This window comes from Xylocopa sonorina, chromosome 1 (genome assembly GCF_050948175.1).
Source record: "Xylocopa sonorina isolate GNS202 chromosome 1, iyXylSono1_principal, whole genome shotgun sequence".
In the NCBI taxonomy this organism is placed as follows: domain Eukaryota; kingdom Metazoa; phylum Arthropoda; class Insecta; order Hymenoptera; family Apidae; genus Xylocopa; species Xylocopa sonorina.
The window spans coordinates 7,680,058-7,701,416 of NC_135193.1; the positions used below are offsets into that span (position 1 = coordinate 7,680,058).

General features: G+C 44.7%; 1 protein-coding gene across 3 annotated transcripts in view; it reads right to left on the reverse strand.

The window, feature by feature from the left end:
- The window catches only part of Rpb8 (DNA-directed RNA polymerases I, II, and III subunit Rpb8), a 63,132-nt gene that overhangs the window by 39,519 nt on the left and 2,254 nt on the right, over nt 1-21,359 (reverse strand). Inside the window, exon 1 of one of the 3 annotated variants that reach the window (XM_076904518.1) lies at nt 10,989-11,686. The exons of the other annotated variants lie outside the window; for them this stretch is intronic. The gene's annotated coding sequence lies outside the window, so the exon portion shown is untranslated. Of the gene's footprint in view, nt 1-10,988; nt 11,687-21,359 lie in introns of those variants that run through there. 3 annotated transcript variants of the gene reach the window in all.

Genomic DNA, 21,359 nt, shown 5'->3' on the forward strand with positions numbered 1-21,359 from the left:
AGGGTGATTACCGTTGTAAAACGTACAGGACACTCGGGCATACGTTGTATATACATACACCCAAAGTAAAATCAGCGTGTTTCGTGTTTCACTGGCCGAACTGCCCCTCTGTCAGCTGGCTCTCCAGTGCGCGAGATACGTGACGATGCTCTTCATGGTCAACTAATGGCACCCGGGGCTCGGCGAACGGAATACAAGGAACCAGACTCCCTTTACCCGCTTCCCCAACTCCCCTTCCCACTCTATTTCATCCTTTAACTGCCCTCTCACCTTCACCCCCTCGACACACACAATCCTGCCACCCTCCCTCTCTTCACGTCCTCGGCCGGGCCCCTTTAAAATTTCTTGCCACCAGAGGAGGACGGAGAATGACACATTTTCCGAGATACTGCGCTTTTCCGTCTTCCTAAATGGCTAGCCTGCCTCTTCCTCGTCCTCTCTTCAATTTTAATCCACGTTGCTGTTAACACCTTGCGTTCTCTTTTGGGGCCAGCCCATCTCTCAGCGCACTGTTCCTAATAAATGCTTCACTTTCGTACGCGATCTTGTTTCACGAGATTACCGTCAAACTTCATATCGTGATGGGATCGTTCGACGATCTTCTAATGTCGAGAACAAGCCTAACTCCAGTAGCTGTTAAAGGGTTAACCACAGAACGCGTCCCTCCTTCCTGTTCCAGACACTGAACGATCTTACTGCGGGAGAATCTGAGGCGATTCCGCGAGGTCTCGTCTCGAGAAAGAAGATGCAACCGGGAACACCTCGTGGACGACAGTGCACATGACGCACCGGATACCCCAGAGAGAGCACATCGCTGGCGTTTCTGCCAGCTGGCCTGTCGTTTAGAGGACGCGACGATGGAAGACGACCGCGGACAACAGGGGAAGGGAATGAAAGGAGGAAAAGAGAGAACGCAACGACGACCTTTACCGGTCGGCCGGTAGTTAGAGTTTTCCAACGAAACGCACCGAAGCCCGTCCTTCTTCCAACCCTATTTCACTCTCTACTCCTCTCTCTGCTTCCTCCCTAGCCGATCTCTACCATCTTGTCTCTCACTGTCGCACGAACCAGCTTCCGTCCTTCTCCGCAGAAACGCCCACGCACGATCCGTCCTTCTCTATTCCACCCCTTGACGGAGTCTGTCCTCCTCCAGTTCACGGCTAAGGTAACGGGAGGGGGATACCAACCCCCGATGCATCCCGGGTGTCCGACGGAGACGGCGGTAGGGTCTCTCCCCCCCACCCAATGCCAGGGGCGGCGCTCAGCAACCCTCTGACCTTCCTTTTCCTCTCTTCGTTATTTCTCTCGTGTTCACCCCCCGTTTCGTCATCCTTATCCGTTCCGTTCGCGCTTACTCATCGCTCTCTGTGGCAGGTACATACATTGATACATCGCTTTCTCGTGTCTCCTATCAGACCAATTCCTTTATCTAACGACACAACCCTCTCTCCCTCTTTCTATACTCCCTTTTGTCGAGGAGAGTCGCGCGTTTTTCGTTTCCACGTTCTCTTCCATTCACCTAGGTCTCTCGCTTTTTTTTTCACCCTTTGCTCCCCTTCATTTACACCGTCGCCTCCGGGCCAGTTTTGCGCTTTTTCGGTTCTTCGTGAACGGAGAGGCGCACGAGTTCGGTTCACGACTGGATCCAACCGAGGAAACGTCTTTAGTCAGTTTTTGTAATTCGGCTACGACGTATCTGCGTCTATTTATATTCTTGTGATATCGCTTCATTGTCTCACCGTTTTACTATACGATACTTTGTTGCTCTGCTGCGGTTAGAACAATCATTAATTCCTGTTTTTTAAATCGCGATGAAATGTCGTCAATTTTCCTTTCTGTAAATAGAACTCCTGCTTCAGGAAGTTAAGTCAATCCTTGGTTTCTTTGCTATTCTCTTGCCCCTTTAATTGTCAATAAAAAAAGATAATCTTCGTAAACAATCTTCAAGGTAACATCCAAGGTAATCAAGCATAACTAAGATTTGCACTAATAGCAGTCCAATGAGTCAACGAGAAACGAGTATTCATCACAACAAATCAGTATTCCGTTTCGACCTGAGAATCGTAACAAAACCGTAATTTCTTTCCAAGACTAAATTTATAAAAAAAATTCGGTACCTAAATTTAAATAAATCTATTCCGAAGCCGGGTATCTTCTATTAATCCATTAATTTTCGTACAAGATGTACACAAACTATTCAGAATTAAACACCAAATCGAATGATTCTTATTAATAGTCCAGGACTCGATAAATCGTCGTCGTCTTTATTTAGCGCCACCAGCCACTGCTTATTTTCCAATAGCGTACATCATGAATTACCGTGAAAATAGACTCGAGCCTCCTATACTTAGGATGCACGTGGAACGGGCATTATGCACTGCCGCTATTGATGACCAAGAAGCGTGTGTCTCCCAGAATGAACAGTGCTTCATAGTGAGGCGTTTAGTTACTTTAGACTACTACCGTCGCCAAATAGAAGAAGAAAATCGGACCCAGATCTCAATATTAGAGGGTTCGAATAAAGATCTAACCATCAAAAAACCTAATCCTGCTGTCTGATCGGTAACTTGAAGACATTCTTCAGATCACGAGTATATATGTGGACTATGAAACATCTTTTATTTTTTTACTGTCATTTGCGGCGGAATTTCCATCACATTAACAATGATTTTAACTGTTTTAAGTTCACAGAGTTTTCCATATTTCGCATTCATTGATGCTAATTAACATAATCTCGAAGAGACAATCATAGTAACTCGTCGGTCAAGTGACTAGCCGTCATTTCGATATAGAACAACGAATTAGTATTCGAGTAGATCGGTACATGGTACAAAAAACGAGGCGTGAAGCTGCATGTACGTACGGTACAAAAAAACGTTACGTATAACGCGACCCAACAAAGAAAGATAGCTTTCAAACCGGACAGTGGGCGCTTCAGATGAACAGAGGAGATTTACCCGCCGATAATCCGGCGAGGAAACCAGAAAACATTCGGCCGGTCACGCGATTACCCGATCAATCGGGCCCGAAACACGATCCCCATGGTGATTCCTCTGAACGCTCGACGAGGCGCAACTTCTAAACCATCGTCCACTCAAAAACTCCCAATCAATATCAATATCGACCATTGCCTCATCCCCCGGATCCGGCATAGCCCCCCTCCCCTACCCCCGTGTATACACCCATGACCAATATCCCGGAGGAAAATCCCCCTTTCCCCTCTTATCTTCCGTCTTTTACGATGGTACCGCAAAAAAGAATTAAGTTTAAAGAGGAAGAGTAAGAGAGGGAGGACTAATAGAACCGAACGGTATAGGGAAAGGAAAAAACACATAGACCCATATATGTGTACATGTGTATATATATATACGTATCTACAGATACGTGTGCACGTATACACGCACACATGTAGATCGGAAAAAAAAGGAAAGCAAAAAGCCTCGATGCGAAAGGGATGGCGGAGCAAGAGGTCGGGTCTAAAGGGTGAACGCGAGGCGGCGAAGCCTGGTACTCCCCCCCCCCCTCATTCTGTTCCTCTCCTTCCCTCTGTCTCCGAGAGGAACAGAGAAGGACAAGGGCAGAATGGAGAGGGTACCGTACGAGGGCTTCTCCCAACTGCGCAGTGTCGCTATCCGCTATCGACCGGTTCCCAAGCGCTATAAATACTGGGCACCGGGCTCTCGCCACCCCTGGCACACACCCCCGGCCACCCACGCGCTACCTATGAGCCCTTGTCCCTACGTGCCCACCAACCAACACTTCTACGCCTGCAGCTCTGTCCCACCCCTTGCCCCTTCGTAATTCTCTTGCCGGGCACGTACACACGCGTACGCTTGCACGTTTACGCGGCCACACAGAGGGGCTGGAAACCTTGACCTTCAAAAGAGCCACGGAGAGAGAGGGTAGCACAGCTACCACCTCCCGGTGACGCATCACCCGCGCCACGAACCGCCTCGCGCGCTGCTGCTGCTAGCTTCCCCCTGTCTTTCTCTTTCTCGCTTCCTCTGTGTCGAAGCTTTTAATTCCAGCTATGCCACGTCGAAACCTGCCACCTCTGTGTACACGCGCATTTCAGCGCACGCATTTTTCGCATCCTTTCTTTTTCTCTTCATTTCATTGTCGGTTCATTGTTTCCTTGGGCATCGATTTCTTTGTTTCTCCTTCGCTGTTCTCGAGCTCGGTTCTTTTTGGTCCCTTGATTGCTCATCGGAGTACCAGTGCGAGAGAAGGATTCGCGTTTGCTTGATCGAAGACTGACGATCGGTTCGGGATTGCACAGGTGAAATTTTGGTAGTTGTCTCGCTTCTCGAGCTTCTACTCATCGATCCAGCTATGAGTAGTCGATTTTTTGAACGTGTTAGAAGAGGACCAGTAAATGCTTCTAAGAGGAAGATATAGTATGTATTTCTATGAAGCGCCCTCTACTATATATATAGATCGAGCTGCTATCTTATTCAATAACATTGTGAAGCTTGAAGCATACCCAACCCATCCATGTATAATACCCAGAGACTATATCACTTAACCCGTCTCTTCTAAATTAATGTAACATTTTTAGTGTAATTTTCATTAGCAGTTAAGAAGACATATGTAACGTATAATACGTCTTTCAACTTCAATGAAAATGTATAAAAAAAATTATGTATTCGATTGTCGTTGCGTTGTGTTGAAGTATATGATAGAATGGACAGTTCGTCCAAAGGATCATCGAATTGTGTTTGCTAAGTAATTACGATTTTTAAATTGTCATTATTGTATTAAATGATTGATCCTTGATTTTATTATTGGTGTCTAATTATGTAACCATTTCAATCACACCAGATCAAGAGACAGTAGACAACCAGATGATTCGGAAAGAAGAACACGACACCAATAATGCACGGAAATCAAAGACGAAAGGGAGGACACGTTCGCTGATCGATTTAATAAAACAGCACACATCGAGCCGAATACGTCAGCCAAATTGACGATCAGCGAAGCCACTCGATGAGTCGAAGGTCGATCCCACGTAACGAATTATCGAGACCTTGTCCCTCTCTCTCTCTCTCTCCCTGTTCGATTTCAACCAAGCGTACGGTGCCATTAAGCATCTTACACATTTTTTTTAACATCACTCGCAAATAATTGAGAAATTTTTATCGGTTTATCTTAATTTTTATCTTATCGGTTTCAATTCTAACGAAGTTTGAAGGATGGTATTAAGGGAGGAAGGCCTTCCCGCAGAGATTCGCTGATAGTTGTTCATTTAACCGCTAGAGGGTTCGCAATCGTCCATTGGGTCTCGTCATCGCGATTGCGTAATTCAAAGGAATCCAGACTGTCAGAGAAAAATTGTGTTTCGCGAAAACATCGGCGAAACTTTTTCAGTATATTTTCAGGTATGACAGACCTCTTCTAAAATTACATATCCATCGGTATAATTGCGCCAACCAATACGAGCACGCTATTCGAAGCATACAGCTAATCTCCACGATGAACGAGAAACGGAAGCAAGTGTATCCGCGCGAATAGAAGAAACCGCACGAACGATAGCAATTTGCAATTCACAAAACGTGCAGAAAGATGAAACGCATGCAAAACTGGAGGATAGAAAATGACAAGTAAAAATGGGAATGGAGGATATAGCTCTTCGCGAACGAGCCCGTCCACGTTCAAGCCGAAAAACGAAACGCGGCCCCCGTCGTTAATTCCTCATCGAGCAACCGCGGGGTATGAATAATCCTCGGGTACGCTTAAAAGTTCGCCACGGACCGCGATTCTCGCATAAATCTCTTGCCGGTGAAGTCGAAAGGCGTATACGAAAATAAATTCATCGGTCGGACAGGCCGGCATTCTGGCTGCGAAAGAGATACAAAGAGGCCCGGGATACGCAGAATGGAAGGAGACAGAAAGATAAAGAGCGGACACACAGAACGGAGGGAAGAAGAGTTGAACAGGCGACCGCACGTTGGCTTGTACGCTTTTTTCGCCTCTTCTTTTTGCCCGCTCTCTCAACCGCTTTGGCCTCTTCCTCTTTACGAATTCGTCGAGACAAAGAGGAATCCTGAAGATGTGGCAGGATGACCGACGATGGGCGTTTCGATGTCATGGCATTTCGAGGCATTGCGCAATCCCCTCCCTGCCCCCTATTGCCCCCTCGTTCGCTCAGGGTTAGAACGATTCTGTCGTCGCTTCTTCCTTGGTTTGTCAGCTGGTCTCAAGGTTGACCGGGTGAAGGAGGAGAGACCGGTTGGTTCTCCGGAGCCAATCTCTTGATGAATTCTTTTCATTGATTTTGGTACGATTTAATATTACAGCATACTGAACGCGTGGCAATATTGCATACTATAACCGTGTAATATAATATGATAGGGAACGTTATCCTAGACAGTGATACGATAAGTGAATCAAAATGTACGTGAAGCTTTTCGTTTTCCGTAACGCAAGATGCTTCCGATCGTGTATGTACATTTCTAGCATACCTTCATTTTACTTGACTTAATCATCTATTTCTATCCAGTTTCCGCTAAATCATATCCATCTTCATATTTACATTCTTATACTACTTTATCGTTACTATTATAATTTTAATATTACCATTATTCTTTTATTATTTCAATATGTTTCATTCTATTTTAACGAATGCGTCTGGAAAACAAATGAGTCGAATAAATCTGCTCTTTCTAAACTGCGATATTAGAACCCATTCGTGCAAACGTTTCGTGATTGGATCGCGAGAAGATCGAGAGATTCGTGAAATTCAAGATGGACGAAAGGAGTTCCCAGGTGCGAAACAGACTTGGCAATATCCTGATTGCGCGGATAGTTACGTACAGAAGTTTTGATACTGGTCATTACGTACGTCACACCTAAGAAGGAGAACTTACAGCAGTTATAGCATACTTTTGATCTGTTGGAAACTAACGTATACACGGTTGTTTGATATTTGGAAATGGTCAGAGATTTGAAGAACAGGTGAAACAGAAAAGTTGCGAAAGAAATAAAGTTCTTAATAATTCCTGAAGCATGCATACCAACGATAGCCAGAGAACGATCCACCTTCGGTTGTTTCACAGCCATTAATGGAAGAGTTAGTTGAAACATTTATTAATCTACCCGTTCCGCTTTTTCAAGCAACTAAAGCAATAAGAAGTGTTTCTTTAATTATTCCGTGGAATTAATTGTCGCTAATGCAAGTCGGTAAAATTCTCGAAAGTAGAGACACTAAGAGATGGAGAGAGAAAGAGAGAACACTTTAAGTGAAGAATGTTCTTCGTATAGAACAGTACGAGAAATTATTACGGTTGACGAGGATGGGGGGAGAGCAAAAAATTTCATTAGATCTGCCCAGGAATTATTGAGAGGAATTGCGAGAAACGATAAGCACTTCATTTGTCTGCCTGTCGAAGTGGGTTTAACGGCACGGAACTGTTTTCAATCGATCTGCCCTACCAGTTCCGGACCCAACTACTGACGACATTGATCCAGCGTAAATCTCACTACTTCTCCAGATGCAAACATAACATTACTTCAACGTTCTTGCTCACAGATAAAACGATTTCTTAATTGCTAATAGAATTTATAGTAGAAAATGCGAGATGATTCGACTCGAACATGAACATTTATCTATTAGAAATTGGAATTTCATTAAAAATACTTGAAAGTTTTAATTTCGATTCGAAATTTGATGAACAATCAATTGAATTGATTTGAACGAATGTATAGGACGGTACAGTAAAAACGGGATAAATTTTCACCGTCACCCCGCGAAGAGTCATCAATTCGTATTATACAATACGCGCGTCGCATGTCTGTCGGCTGATTAATTGCCAGTAACACGATTTCCTCTCGACGATCTTTTGACCTTTTCCACGCGAAAATGCGTTCGCGCGGGCGCGCACGCAACACGCGTAAAGAGCCTGGGACTGGGACGGCCGTCATTGTTAACCGAAATGCGTTTCTCCTTTAGGCGAGATCGACGTTTCTGTTATTGACACGTACTCTCCTTCGAATGACCGACGTAGCCCAACGGATAGGTTACCTCGACGGTCGCGAGCTGCTTTACCGACGCGCCCTTCTCGAAGCACGCCCGATTTAATTACTACACGCCACCGAAATTGAACCAGTCCCGTGTAGCCCAGCTGGATCACGCTGTAAACGTCCGTTACAGGACGTTCGAACGAGGATTCAGAGCGCACGAAAGTAGGATAGAGACGGAATATAAGAAGAGGTGTACACTTTGCAATGATTCGAGATTTAAGAACCGGTTCCGATCGCGGTTCGATCGGCAGAAAGTAATGGCTGCGGGAGAAGTCACGAGTGTACGCGCGCGGCAGAATGAAACGTAACAATTGATAATTAAACCGAACGTCCAGATAAAGTAACGAGAGCGTACAAACCAGATCATTGATAGATACACTGAATAATTGATTCTAACTGATACACGCGACGACATTTATTAGGGTTTCGCAAACGTTTTCTCGGGGAAATACATTGTTTTTCAGAACGTTCGTAGGCTGACAGATACACGTAGTAGTTGTATGCGCGTAATCGACTATACGATGGTAATTGAAAGTCTGCTACGACTTTATGTCTATGTTCGAACATACACGCGAGTCGTCTAACATGTAACGATTCGAACGATAAATTATTACTTGCTCGAATTAGTCCAACAGAAGCCAGACAACGACCTTGGCATGGCACTCGAAAAGGAACTCTAATGATGGAAAATGTTCAACTAATTAACGCCATCAGTTATTTTCGCGTGTAAAACGCGTCGATCTAGAGAACAGAAAGAAACTGAAAAATGGAACGAGAATCTTTACGCCTAACGTTGCGAGGAAATTGATTAAGTATTACCAGTCGAACGACATATTAACGAGGTGTTGACATTTCAAAGTGAAGTCGTGTCCACTACAGAATTCTTTGCTCGAGGATACATAATATAAAAATTCTAGGTTAAAACTACAACCTGGTAAACAACACTAACGCTATCCTACGATCGATGTGGCGAGGAAAATTCTGAGAGCAATTCACTATTTCTAAACTATAATAAATTGGATAACGTAATGTACTGTCTTATTTACTGCCTCACTGTTTGTCGACAAAATATATAGCGACGAATTCTACAATTTTTCCACGACAGAATAAGTTTGATAACCACTGCTGTGATGTCATATATCCTTATGCAACCTGAAATATTGTCTTGTATTATATTATATACTCTAGTCTTCTATTATTCATGATCTATACTTGATTATAATTATCAGAGGAATAGATGCCTCTTAAAAAACTGTGTGTAATTCAATATTGATATTTAGTGGCAATAGTTCTAAGAGAAAGTAGGACCAAAAATTTAAGCATCGATCACTTGAAACGGCGCATACATTTGCGCAGCTCCGTCCCGCGCACGCAGTGCCGTCGCTTGATTTATACACTTTATCCCCCTAATCGTACGAACGAGGACACCTAAAGACCCCGCAAGTTATTCGAAGGCGAATCAAGGGGTATAATCCACTAACTACGCGTTTTCTTCGATTCACGCGTTTCTACGTAAGTTCCGTGCATCGTGGTTTCCCAACGAAACACACGCTCCAGAAAGAAGTACGCACGTCAGAGAGCTCTGGATTTAAATCATTATCGTTCCTACGAGTGCGCATTATCACAAAATCAATCTGCTCTTAGAAGAATCTAATGAATTTTCAATCGAAATATCTTTAAACTCTAACAGGATTTAAACTTGGCGTCGCGCAATTTTCTTCAAATACTGCAAGTACGCGAAAATTAATATCATCGGGAACAACATCTTAAATCTCGTAAGAACTTCGTGCTCTTGCGTCAACGTTAGTGCAACGAAGTATCAGTTTAAAAATAGGAGAAATGATAACACTGTTTTATAATCGAGTTTAGAAAACTCTAAGTGTCACTTGGACACATGTAAATAAACTTATCGTTTAATTTCTTCCTTTTCTTCTTTTTCTTTTCTTCTTCTTCTTTTCCTTTCTTTTCTGTTACTCCATTTACTCGATTGTGATAAATAAATAAACATCGAACGAAAATAAAATTAACTTGGGGAAACGTATAGCCATGGTTGGAACCACGATTGATTCTATTTTTATGCTTTGTTTCTAGGCGACTAACAAATTGTAATGCAATATCTTATTTACTTTTTCGATATTCGTCCACGGTAATGCATCTGTCTCGCTTAGGGACTACTTCTAATAATTTATAGTTCCATATGTTACATAGATAATGTACATATGTATCAATGTGTAGTATTGACAAATTTTCGTTCAAAAGCAAGCACCGCGACTATCGAACGCGAAAGAGATAAGACGCGACAAGTTCGATGAAATCGAAACGATTTATCGTTGATTCGCGCATGTGTGTGTCAACGATGTCTATTATTTTACGCGAGTCGATTCGAGACGTGGAAACGTTTCGAGATGTTCAAGTGCGCGATAAGGTGCAACAAATCGTGTCGTATTAGCATTAATATTTGAGTTGCAACATAATTTTTAGTACGCTCTTACGTTGACAAAATTCGTTATCAACACGTGTTAAAATTGTTCTCGACATTTCAATAATTCATGTAAGCACTTACTTTCATTATCTTATATTAGAATTTATTTTATACAAGCTTGCCCTTGATTATATAAAGAAAAAAATGCATGTATAAAATAAAAAATGATACAAGATAAGAAAAATATATTACTGAAAGCACAAAACCACTTAATCGAAAGGAGGATAACAGCCAGATGGAATCGCGCGCTAAATATCTTGCGTTTCATTGGCTCTTTCAAATTGTTTTTATGCATCTATATTCATTGACCGTGTAGATTTCGCGAGAGCCAGCAACGATTCGAGAACGACTCGACTCGTATTTCAATCTGAAACCGGCGTACGAGTCGCGAAAAACTGTACCTATTTCGTTAACTTGTTGCAAGATGCGCGGATCGTTCAAATTCCATCCCGCCTCGGTAGCTTTCACAATATAATCTGATCTCTACCTGGTTACCGGCTCCATGGATGACGGTATTCCTATACAGAATGGCGTAATCGTGCGGCACGAGAAAGATCGTTCAAAAGACGTCCCATCGTCGTTCGTCACTTGGGTGAATTCGCCTGTCTCCATGCTCCTCCTGAAGCTTTGCACGCATACACGCACGCAGACGCAGCACCACCGCGACGGCGACGCAGTGCTGCCAAAGGGAGAGACAACCCGGAGACCGGGTGCCGGTTCACCGTTATTAGAGAACTGTTTCGAAAATGCATCCGTCGATAGAAGAAGGGTGACGTGTTCGAGGCGAGGAACGATTGGAAAATCTCGCGGGCCAAGCCGCGGGAGAAAGATTTCCCGTGGATATCGATGGAACGAGACGTGTGCACCACCGCGAAAGCAAGAGAAACGAAGAAAAAGGTGTATACGATTCGCGGTCGCGCAAGAAGGTTGCCGGCTGCCGCCTTGGCACTGACAGTGGCCCTCGCGCCTAGCAACACCGAACGCCAAACTGTCGACCCGCCGAAGGCAGCCGGCACCGCACCACCGTGCCCCTCTTTTCGATCGACGTGTCCTCCTCGCGCTCTCGCTACTTCTTTCTCGCACGAACGTCTCCTCCGTCACTCTGTTTCACTCCTACACACGTTTCCACTTTCTTTCTCTTTCTTATTCTGCCCTCCCGTGTCGCCTCTACGTCCGTTTTCTTTCTTCGCTATTTACTTTTATCCTCGTTGTTTTCTTTCCGAGCGCTCGTCTCTTTCTCTCTCTTTCGTTCTCTCGCTTCGTCTTTTGTCTGCTCGAAACACGCACGCAATAGCACGTTTGCCTTCGTCGCGATCGAGATTCGCGTTAGTCTTTATCTCGCGAACAAGCACGCTGCCCGCTCTCGCTTTGCGCGCAATTGCTGGCGAGCCAACCAGCCGCGGGCAACAGCCGAACCAGTGCGAAAGCCGGTAACCGGCACGACACGCCATTCCAAAGAGATCAGCCGATTGGTCGGTCGGCCACAATACAGCCAATCGCGTGCCGTCGTCGGTTGTTAGGTGGTACCGCGAGAGCGCGGTACAGAGAGTCTGCTACAGCGGAAAAAATTGTTTCCCGGCGTTTTTGATCAGGCTAGTGTCACTTTCGGAAACATCGCCAAAGAAATCTGTACCTACGCGAGAGCAGCATCTTTTGGGAATGGGAATAAAATAATCATTTCTTTTGAAATTCGAATCATTCCTGTCCACAATTATTTACCTCTATGAATATAAAGTAACTACTTCCACCTTGTCGCTCCTTACGTTGCCTCGAACAAGAATTCTGAACAAGACATTTTACTTGGATAAGAAAAGCCAGGAGGGCAAAAGCATAAAATAACTGTCCTAAGAAGAGCTTTTTCTTGAAATCGTAAATTGTACACGTTCGGTTTTCAGACCCACCTACGTGCACACGCGTGCATCGTATTGCATCGAATTCTTCTATACACTATGTTACACTTCTCCGACTATTGAAGTGGCGATATAACAACCTCCCATTGTCAGCTCATGAAAAAGCACCTGTAGAACACTTATCGAACCGCTATATCCGACAAATGGACGCATTTGTGTCTCTCCTAGCACAATGCAATGATTGCTCGAAATTACCACCGGTGTAGGTGTACCAACTTAACCGAACAGCCTTAAGTAATCGCGTCGGCTACGAGTGGGCCATTTCGACCCATGCAAATTTGCCGGTCTCTCCTACCAACGACCACTACCAAGCCACAAAACACAGATTTTCAACTAACCAGTTGTCTCAAGAGCCATTATTCGCCGCATACGCCCGTTCCACTGATTCACGTTGCTTGTTACCCTACCATTTTCGCCTCTTTTCTACTTCACTTTCGCGACTGCCCGAAATAGGTCACGGTGCAAAGCGGAGAAGTAAGATGGGACGCGATGGTGACGGCAAGGAGAAAACCCAGCCGAGGACGAGGATCACGCGCCTTGAGTACGTGCCTCGCATCCGGCGGAGAGCTGCGTTTCGTTCGCCATTGCCTGATTAACTCGACGTCATTTATCAGATTAAATGGATAATGCTGGCCGGTGCCTGACGTAACGTTCTCAGGAGCGGGCGTTTTCTCAAAGTTTTTTATTTTTTCTCTTTTTTTTCATCTTCGCGCGGCTCCTACGGATGCAGCATTGCGCAAATCGTTAGCTCTTAAAATTGGATCCTATCCATCGACTGCGTTGACGAGTTCATCGTCACGTTGCGGTTTGAAAACGTTTCTGCGGACGAGAGGGGAGCAATTTCGATAAACACAACGATGAGTACGATGGATACGAGCGTTAAGTTAGGCGGTGAAAGAGAATATTGAAGAATGAAAAAATATGAAGGAAAAAGGTTTTTATGAATACGTTGACTTTACTGTAGGAATTTAGTGGGCGAGAGTTTCATGTCGAAAATATCAGTAGTGGAGAAAAAATTGTAATTCGATTTCTAATAGCTGTAAGGAATATTATGAACTGCTTGTTCATATGAATTTCTTTATGACGATGTTTGACATCGTTACGTTTATGTGTTGGACTTTTACTTGATGGAAGAATTTAATAAGAATAAAAGAGGTTTATGCGAAGAATACAATCTTTCACAGCCGAAACTGAGATTAATAAGGCGGCAAATTGAACTGTAATGTGCTTTTTCGTATAACATATACCCAGGAGGTCGGCATAAACGACGAAATCACAGTCATCTTGCAACGAACGCATAGTTTAACCGGTAATTAGAGTTTACGACAGCCACGTTGATTAGGTCATTAAAGAAACTATTACGACGGCTAAATGCAGTCGGAGCACTTCCACTCATTTTCGCTGAATGCAGCACGCTGTTCACGTGTGCATTTGTACCTGCTTGCAGGACTCTGTTTTCTTACCAACCTAGTGATTCACACTACGAATCATGCAAATTTTGTACAACGTGGAATTATAAATCCAAAGGCAGCTATTAACAAACTTTAAGTACCTAAAATATCTGTCAACAAAGAGACGAGTAATTTACTAATAAAAGATAATAAATTTATATAAGTAAATAAATTTCTTTATATCCTAAAATACACCCCCTTTATTTGTCTGTTCAACGTTTCTGTTTAATTTTTCAGCACTCAAAATGGAAGTAACTCGACGTCAGCCCTTTACTTGGAAATGCAACGACGTTCGTATGCATCCAACACACGACCATCGAGACGTTCGCGGGACGAGTTTCTTCTCCTAAAAATAAAGACGAGGCATGTATGCACGATTCTTGGACAGAAGTAGGAAATTATTAGGTTCGCCAGCGATCTGCTTGACTTGCCCGAGTAAATTGCTCGAATTACCTCAGCACCCGGCAATGGAGGATGACCTACTGTCAGAAACAATTTTTTCGAAAGGTTATGCAACCCTAAATTCCTCACAGTTTATCGTTCTCCTTTTTCTTATTTTTTCTCTATAGATACGACACGATTGGAAGACCTCTACGGACGATCTATCGTCCATCGAGAAGATCGAAAACTACATCGATACCCACACGTTCATCCGACAGAACGCCACGAGGCTACGGTAATGAATGATTGACATAATAAACCGACGTCACGTGGAAATTTGCGAAACGATTGCGGTAATGCGCGCAAAGTAGAATATCATTAACTTGCATGCCGTCGTTTATGCTTCGTTTCACTTCTGCCTCTTTGTTTAAGCAAAACTACCAGATATTACGCTCAAGGCAAATAAAACGTAGCCAGAGTTTACATTTCGCAAGCCACAAAAGACTTATTAAATGGAAAAGCGATTGTCACATTAGCGCCCCAATTCCTCCTTAGACTGCAGCAGCGCCGTCTGACTACTCGCGTCCGTGATCTACTTCGCTTCACCTTACCGCGACAGAAATTACTTAACAGCGGAAATCTAATCTAGTTTCAATAACAATTGGAAAAGAAACCAAAGCGCGAATCAATAAACTGGGAACGAACGTCGGGTATCGACGGGTTAAAAATACCTGAAGCGAGAGATCTTACCGGCGTATCAATAAGGCAAAACACTCGGACCCGAGGCGAGCTTTAAAATGTACGGATACATTATTGGAGTTGGTCGTAGACTTATTGGCAGAGTCTATAAATACCGTTGCCACGAATTCGGCCGATTCGCGGTGGTTATAAAAACCGTGGCAGGATGCAGTTACCGGCCAAGGTCGTGGCCTTAATCGTTATTGGCCGTCTGACCCATATATACCAGATGCTCTCTATAGGATTTAAAGTTTCTCAAACTAGCACCGCGCCGGCTCGTATCGGGCTCGAGGAGCGGCACTCTAGATAAACGATACAGCAGTGCGGAGGCTGGCAGGACACGTTCCGCCAACAATGGCCGCGGAAACGAATACGAAACTCCTCGATATCGAGGAACCGATTGCCGTTCGAAGTGGACAACGAACACCCTGGCCCTTGCCAGGCTCTATTTACGCGGAACGATGACGCGTTCATTCAGCGATCGTTTCACGCGTTCGAACGCGGGGGAACGATACTGATTACGGTCACGATATTATGGAACCGAACGGATACGTCACTGATACGTATAAATAGACCGTTGGCTCTTAATTACTCGCGCTATTTAATCGCGCGTACGTACTCGCGCGGTATAACAAGTTCAGAGCAATATTCATTAATTATAGAACTGATTCCAGAAGGTTAGCAGGGGGGTCAGCCATGTGCTCTATCTAAAAATAATGATTATATGTAGAATGGCAACGAGAATGGGAAGAAAATGGAAATTGCATCGCGGGTTAACCTGGTAATTCGTCAGTAATTAACGCGGTGAACACGGTGTGCACGGTTTTATTCAGAAATTACGCTGGAATATCCGTACCGCGCGTCCGAAATGCCAGCGAAAGAAAATAGTGATCGTTCGTCGCCTCTCGTACTGGAAATTGCCGCTTCTAAAACTACGATGCGGTTCAGTTGGGTTGGGTTATCTCACGGGGAAACCACAGTGCCCCAAGGCGTCAAGGGTTAACAAAGAAAGCGTCGTTTCCACGATTACCAAGGACGCTGCCGGTGACTCATTAGAACAAGATCGGCGGATTTACGACGACGGATCGGAGTGTCGGAAAGGGAGTTGGCTCACGAGCGATGATTCAATCCCAATAATCGATCGGCCTTCACGACGGTTGATCGTAACGGACGACCTTCGCACCGGCGGATCTGCTTTCGACCTCTCCTTTATGTCTCCCTGCAAAAGCACCGAAACACAAGCGACGCGGGATAGCTGTTAGCCTTATCTCCGTTGCCGCACCCCTAACTCGATAATACCGCCGAGCGAGAGAAAAACTACGCCCCCGAGACGCGTCGAGGTTAACACTTCGATTGGCGACTCGTACGTGGGCGTCGAGGAGCAGCCTGCAACGAAGACGCAGGACCGATCGATTGTTCGTAACAAATATTTCGATGACGGAGCATTTGTGGCTCTGGCAAACGGGGAGGTAGTACACAGAGAACTCGAATGTACGAGGAGCGCACGCGAAAATTCGAGCGTCCGCGGGTCGCAAGCTCGATCGCGAAATTCTCGCTCCACGCATCGAATCGCAGCCCCGTGAAGCAACGTCGCGGGTGAAATTCGCTGACAACGGTCATTCCGCGCGATTAATTTTAAATGTACGTGAAAATGGAAATGAAGTCGATGTCACGCGCCAGAGGAAACGCAAGGAGAGAAGAGGAAGGGGGAGAGAAAGAGAAAGACACGCCCTATTGGAATATCATGTCAGTAAAACGGCCGTCAGAAACAAGAGACCGAATTAATGCAACGAGTTAACGATATACCATTTTCCTCCCTTGTTTCCGTTCGTTTAGCCCCCCCTCCCCTACCACTGGCGAAATTAGTTGTCGCCGTTACCAGCCGCATGGCAAAACGCTGCCACTTCTACCCCCAGGCTCGTTAATTCGATCTTACAGGTATCCGGTTACTTTTGGTAGTAAAATCGAGGTAAACACATCTTTCCCGTAAGCGGTGGCGAGTTAAATGGTTATCTGATCTCGGCGAGGAACAACCTCGACGGTATTCAGAGCAATATGATTGATCGTAAAAAGGCCGTCCGTCTGCTGACTGGCAGATTGACGGTGCAATTCCAAGGCGACCCACTCGCGTCAGGTTCTTCCAGGCGTGTTTCGTTTCACCGAATAATCGATGCACTCGGGCACTGGCGAACCAGACGGTTTCCTACGGAAATATGTTCCACCGACTTCGTGCGGGACGAGTGAATTATTCTTAACGAACTGGACGGTACGGAACGCATCTACGGACGTTATGACGGGTTCCGTTAAGCTTCGTTTCTACGGCTGCAACAAGTTGCACTGTACCTAGCGTTCTCGCGTTCACGCCGATGCAGCAAATGGCACGGAAGACGTATCGAGCGAGTTAAATTAATGGTAGTTCGAATCAGCCGTGGTGCGCCGGATAAATTGACCGTAGATGATAGAAGACTTAGAGGAGCGAATACCTGGGACTCGATCATGGTTAAAACTTTACTTTCGAGGGCACAGCGAGCTTGCCATTAGGGAAACCTGGCTACTTCGCGTCAAATTTTGGGAGCACCCCTTGTGGTCCGTCTGCACCCCCGTTGTCAGCAAACGTAATATGAACTACTCTCGTGAAAACCGTATGTTCTTTCCTAAATTGACTTCTAACTAGTAGATTTCCACTCCTTATGGAAAGGGATATTTTGTGCAAAGAAAAATTAATTTTATTATAAATACTAACTGCTGTTCATAGTTTAGTAAGTACCGTTAACTACTGTTCTTCTCTTCTAATCTCTTTTTAAAAACTAAACGAATTTGTTCTGAAGTTTTATTTTTAGTAGGAATTTGAATAACGCTAGTTATAGTAAGAACATTACGGATGAAATAGACCAGGTGGTCCGTAATTACCGGCTATATACGGTCCATCTATCGTGCGCATTATATAAATAGGCACAGTTGGCTATAATATCACTGTTACAGGTTGGAATTGTAGCTACATGTCATTAAAGCATTGTTTTCGGGAAATGACGCAAACATCTGCATGAACAACGAATTAAGTTTATCTCTCACGATCACGTACGAAAATGTCTTTCGTAACCGAAAATAATAGAAATGTTGGCTTTCGTTGCAATAGCTGTGAATTAACAGATATAAATTGGGACTTCTGGTTCGTTTTTCTGAGAATATAATAGTTATAGAATTGAAAACTCAAAGTACCAGTGATATCAAGGTTACATATAACTCTGGAGATTTGCAAAACTTTTTCGAAGCTACAAGTTACACGAAACTCTGAAAGGACTTTTGAATTTCTACAAACTTGAAAGACTCGGTACCTTTAGAAATCTGTCGAACCTTCAAAATCACGATTTTACTCACGGAGAACTATCAGATTCGTGGAAGCACCCTAAAAAATTTCACAAGCTACGGTCGTATTAATAATTGAAAAATGTTTAATTCTTGGGATCTGATCATTTTCGAATATGCTGTTTGTATATACCTATAATGCAAATATAAGTAACATTTCGTAGTCGTATAGAAATTGATCGAGTCCGAGTACTGCAGATATTTCCTACAACAGTGTTACAGTGACGCAAACGAAGCGGAACGTTCGTAATTTTTGGCGTTTGACAGGATGCCCGGACGCGAAATTGGAACGTCGTCGGCCAACAAACTGGAAACGGATTTACATGCTTCGCAAATAAAACACTGATTGACCGGCCGTTCAGACGCGGATTGATCAGCGTTATTTAATTAACGGGGCTTGAAACGCGGGAATTGGACTTAACGCGACCTCCAACTCCGCGACTAACGCCATGGCTACCGGATAAAATCGATTTCGACGCCAGAAGGGTTCCACCGTTTCGATAAAAAAAATATCCTCCCTCCGTATTCTATCGTGCTGAATCTCTTGACCATATCCTTCCGATTTGTACGATTAATTAGACGGAAATTAGCCAGGTTGTTATCAGTAGGAAATACTAATACAAGCTCCAAACGTAACTCGCGATTATGCACTGGAGAAATTTAAAATTTAATTATTGATCTTTAAAAAAAAAGAACGAGAAAAGAAACATTCTCATACGTATTTCAGTGACGACAGATCAGCAGCAAGACTATATTAAAAAGTTGACCATGATATTAATTTCGGGGACAGGTGATGAGCCTTGTACTTAGAGGTATCAAATAAATTAGTGTCATGGTGATTGAGTAAGGTTGTTTCGTAAGAGAGCAATAAAGTTACCCTGAAATTTTACGCAAATTGTGCGCAATTCGAAATTTCACCATTTTGGCATAAGAAGAGTTCAAAAATACAAAGAGAAAGATCATTTGGTAGATCTCGTGCTAAACATTGCGTAACACTGCCATCAAATTATTGATTTTTCAGAGTATCTTGAAGTATCTGCAGTTCTACATGCTTTTTACGTTTCCTGCCAACTTCTACTGTCCTATATACTTTGTAGCGATTCCAAAAGCAGGTTTAATTTACGATGATCAAAAATATCAAAGTAATTAAACCAGATAGAACTAAAAGAGGCAGCGTACCAACAATTAACAACTCGAATGAACTAAAAATAGTTCTACTTATATATAAAATAGAGGAACTCCGAAACTTAGCGATTGCTATTTTCTGGTAACGTAGCTTCAATAACCGTTCGTCGATCAGTACCAATAAAAAGGGTCGCAAACAATGGAAAAAAGTCAATAATGATAAACCGCACTCGCGTGTTCCTCGATTCGCCTCGTTCACGAACAAGAAACCAGAATGCACAACAGAATGTGGAACCGCACTTAGGAACGCAGAGGCAACCAAGAGCGAAGAATACGCGAGCAATTTCCAAAAAGGAAGCCCATGTTATGCTGCAATTGTCGCGCTAGAGGCGCTACCGAGAGGGAAAAGGCGTAAACCGTGGCTGAAACTCTGGCTGCGTGGAAACGTGTTAGAAAGAGAAGGAGGACGAAGGTGAAGACGCAACGCGAGCAAGGGTGAGAAAGAGAAAGAGCGCCGGAGAAAGAAGACCGCGCGCGGCTCCCTCCTGAGATGACATCTCCCCGTGACCTTGGAACGGAGACTGACCTTGACCGTGTCAACCCCCACCAAGCCGGTCTAGCGCGTCCCGGCTGCTCCCCTCTCTCTTCCTACGTCGTAACGGCCGCCCCACGGCATCCAGAGTCGCGTCGTATTACGCGAATGCGATGTTGCTCGGTGCTGGTGCTGGCTGCTGGCTGCTGCTGCTGCTGCTGCTGCGGCTGCGGGCATCGTTGCTGCATCGACCGGCCGCAGCACAGACTGCCAGCTCTCTCTCTCTCTCTCTCTCTCTCTCTTTCTCTCTCTCTATCTATCTACCTCTCTCTTTCTCTCTCCCTCTTTCTGTCTTCGTCTTTCAACCCTCGACTCGCTGGCAAACCCGTCACGATCGCCCATCCCACCCCTCGAGCGGTCGGCGGATCGCGGCCCACCGCCCTTTTCATTCTATATACCAATATAAACGTCTATCCACAGTTCGTGGTGAAAGTCGAGAGGAATCGCCGCGTCAATGATGGTCGCGAATACTCTGTCTATGAAGGAGACGCTTTAGATTATACGACGTTTACGTAAAACGTTTCTGGGGGAGAGAAAAGTGTCAGATGCGAGGAGTTATCGAAGCCAAATAGGATCGATCTGTAGGAGAGGGTATATCACGATAGAATTGTATCGCGTGGAATTACCGTTTCCAAGTGAGCGATACCGTATGTTTTCCGAAAAGGCACCAACCGTCTATCGAGGATGCGCGAATACGTGGCGCACTGCACACGGAACGATGAAACAGTATTTACGCTGGACATTTCTCAAGCCTCCCTTGCGATGTCCGCTTTCTATTTTGTAACGCGCATGGATATTGAATACCCCCAATGAAGATATATCGGCCGCGGTATCTCGATCCCATCGAGCGAAGTGAATTATCGCCGGCGGAACACCGCGCAAATGAGAACGAAGTGGCTCCATCGCGGGAAAAGTTTCCAATGGACAGGCCGGATTTACAGTCACGTGGAGCACGCCGATTACAGTAGCATTTTTCGCGAGAACCACCGGAATATGTACGCAATGGAGAGAGAGAGAGAGAGAGAGAGAGAGAGAGAGAGAGAGAGAGAGAGAGAGAGAGAGAGAGAGAGAGAGAAGTAAGGGAGAAAAAGCGCTTTTACCACGGAGGAGTCAGCCTCCTCCTACTTCTCCATCATTCGAGCTGCCGCCAAGCCGCTCCCAACGTCCCGCTGCTTCACTCCCCTCCACACGCCGCCACAATCCCGCTGAGTCCTTTCTCTTCCCCGCTAACCGAGATCCCGTCTTTTCTCTCGCTCGCACGCCTGCCTAGCCCCACTAACACCCATCCGCGTGGA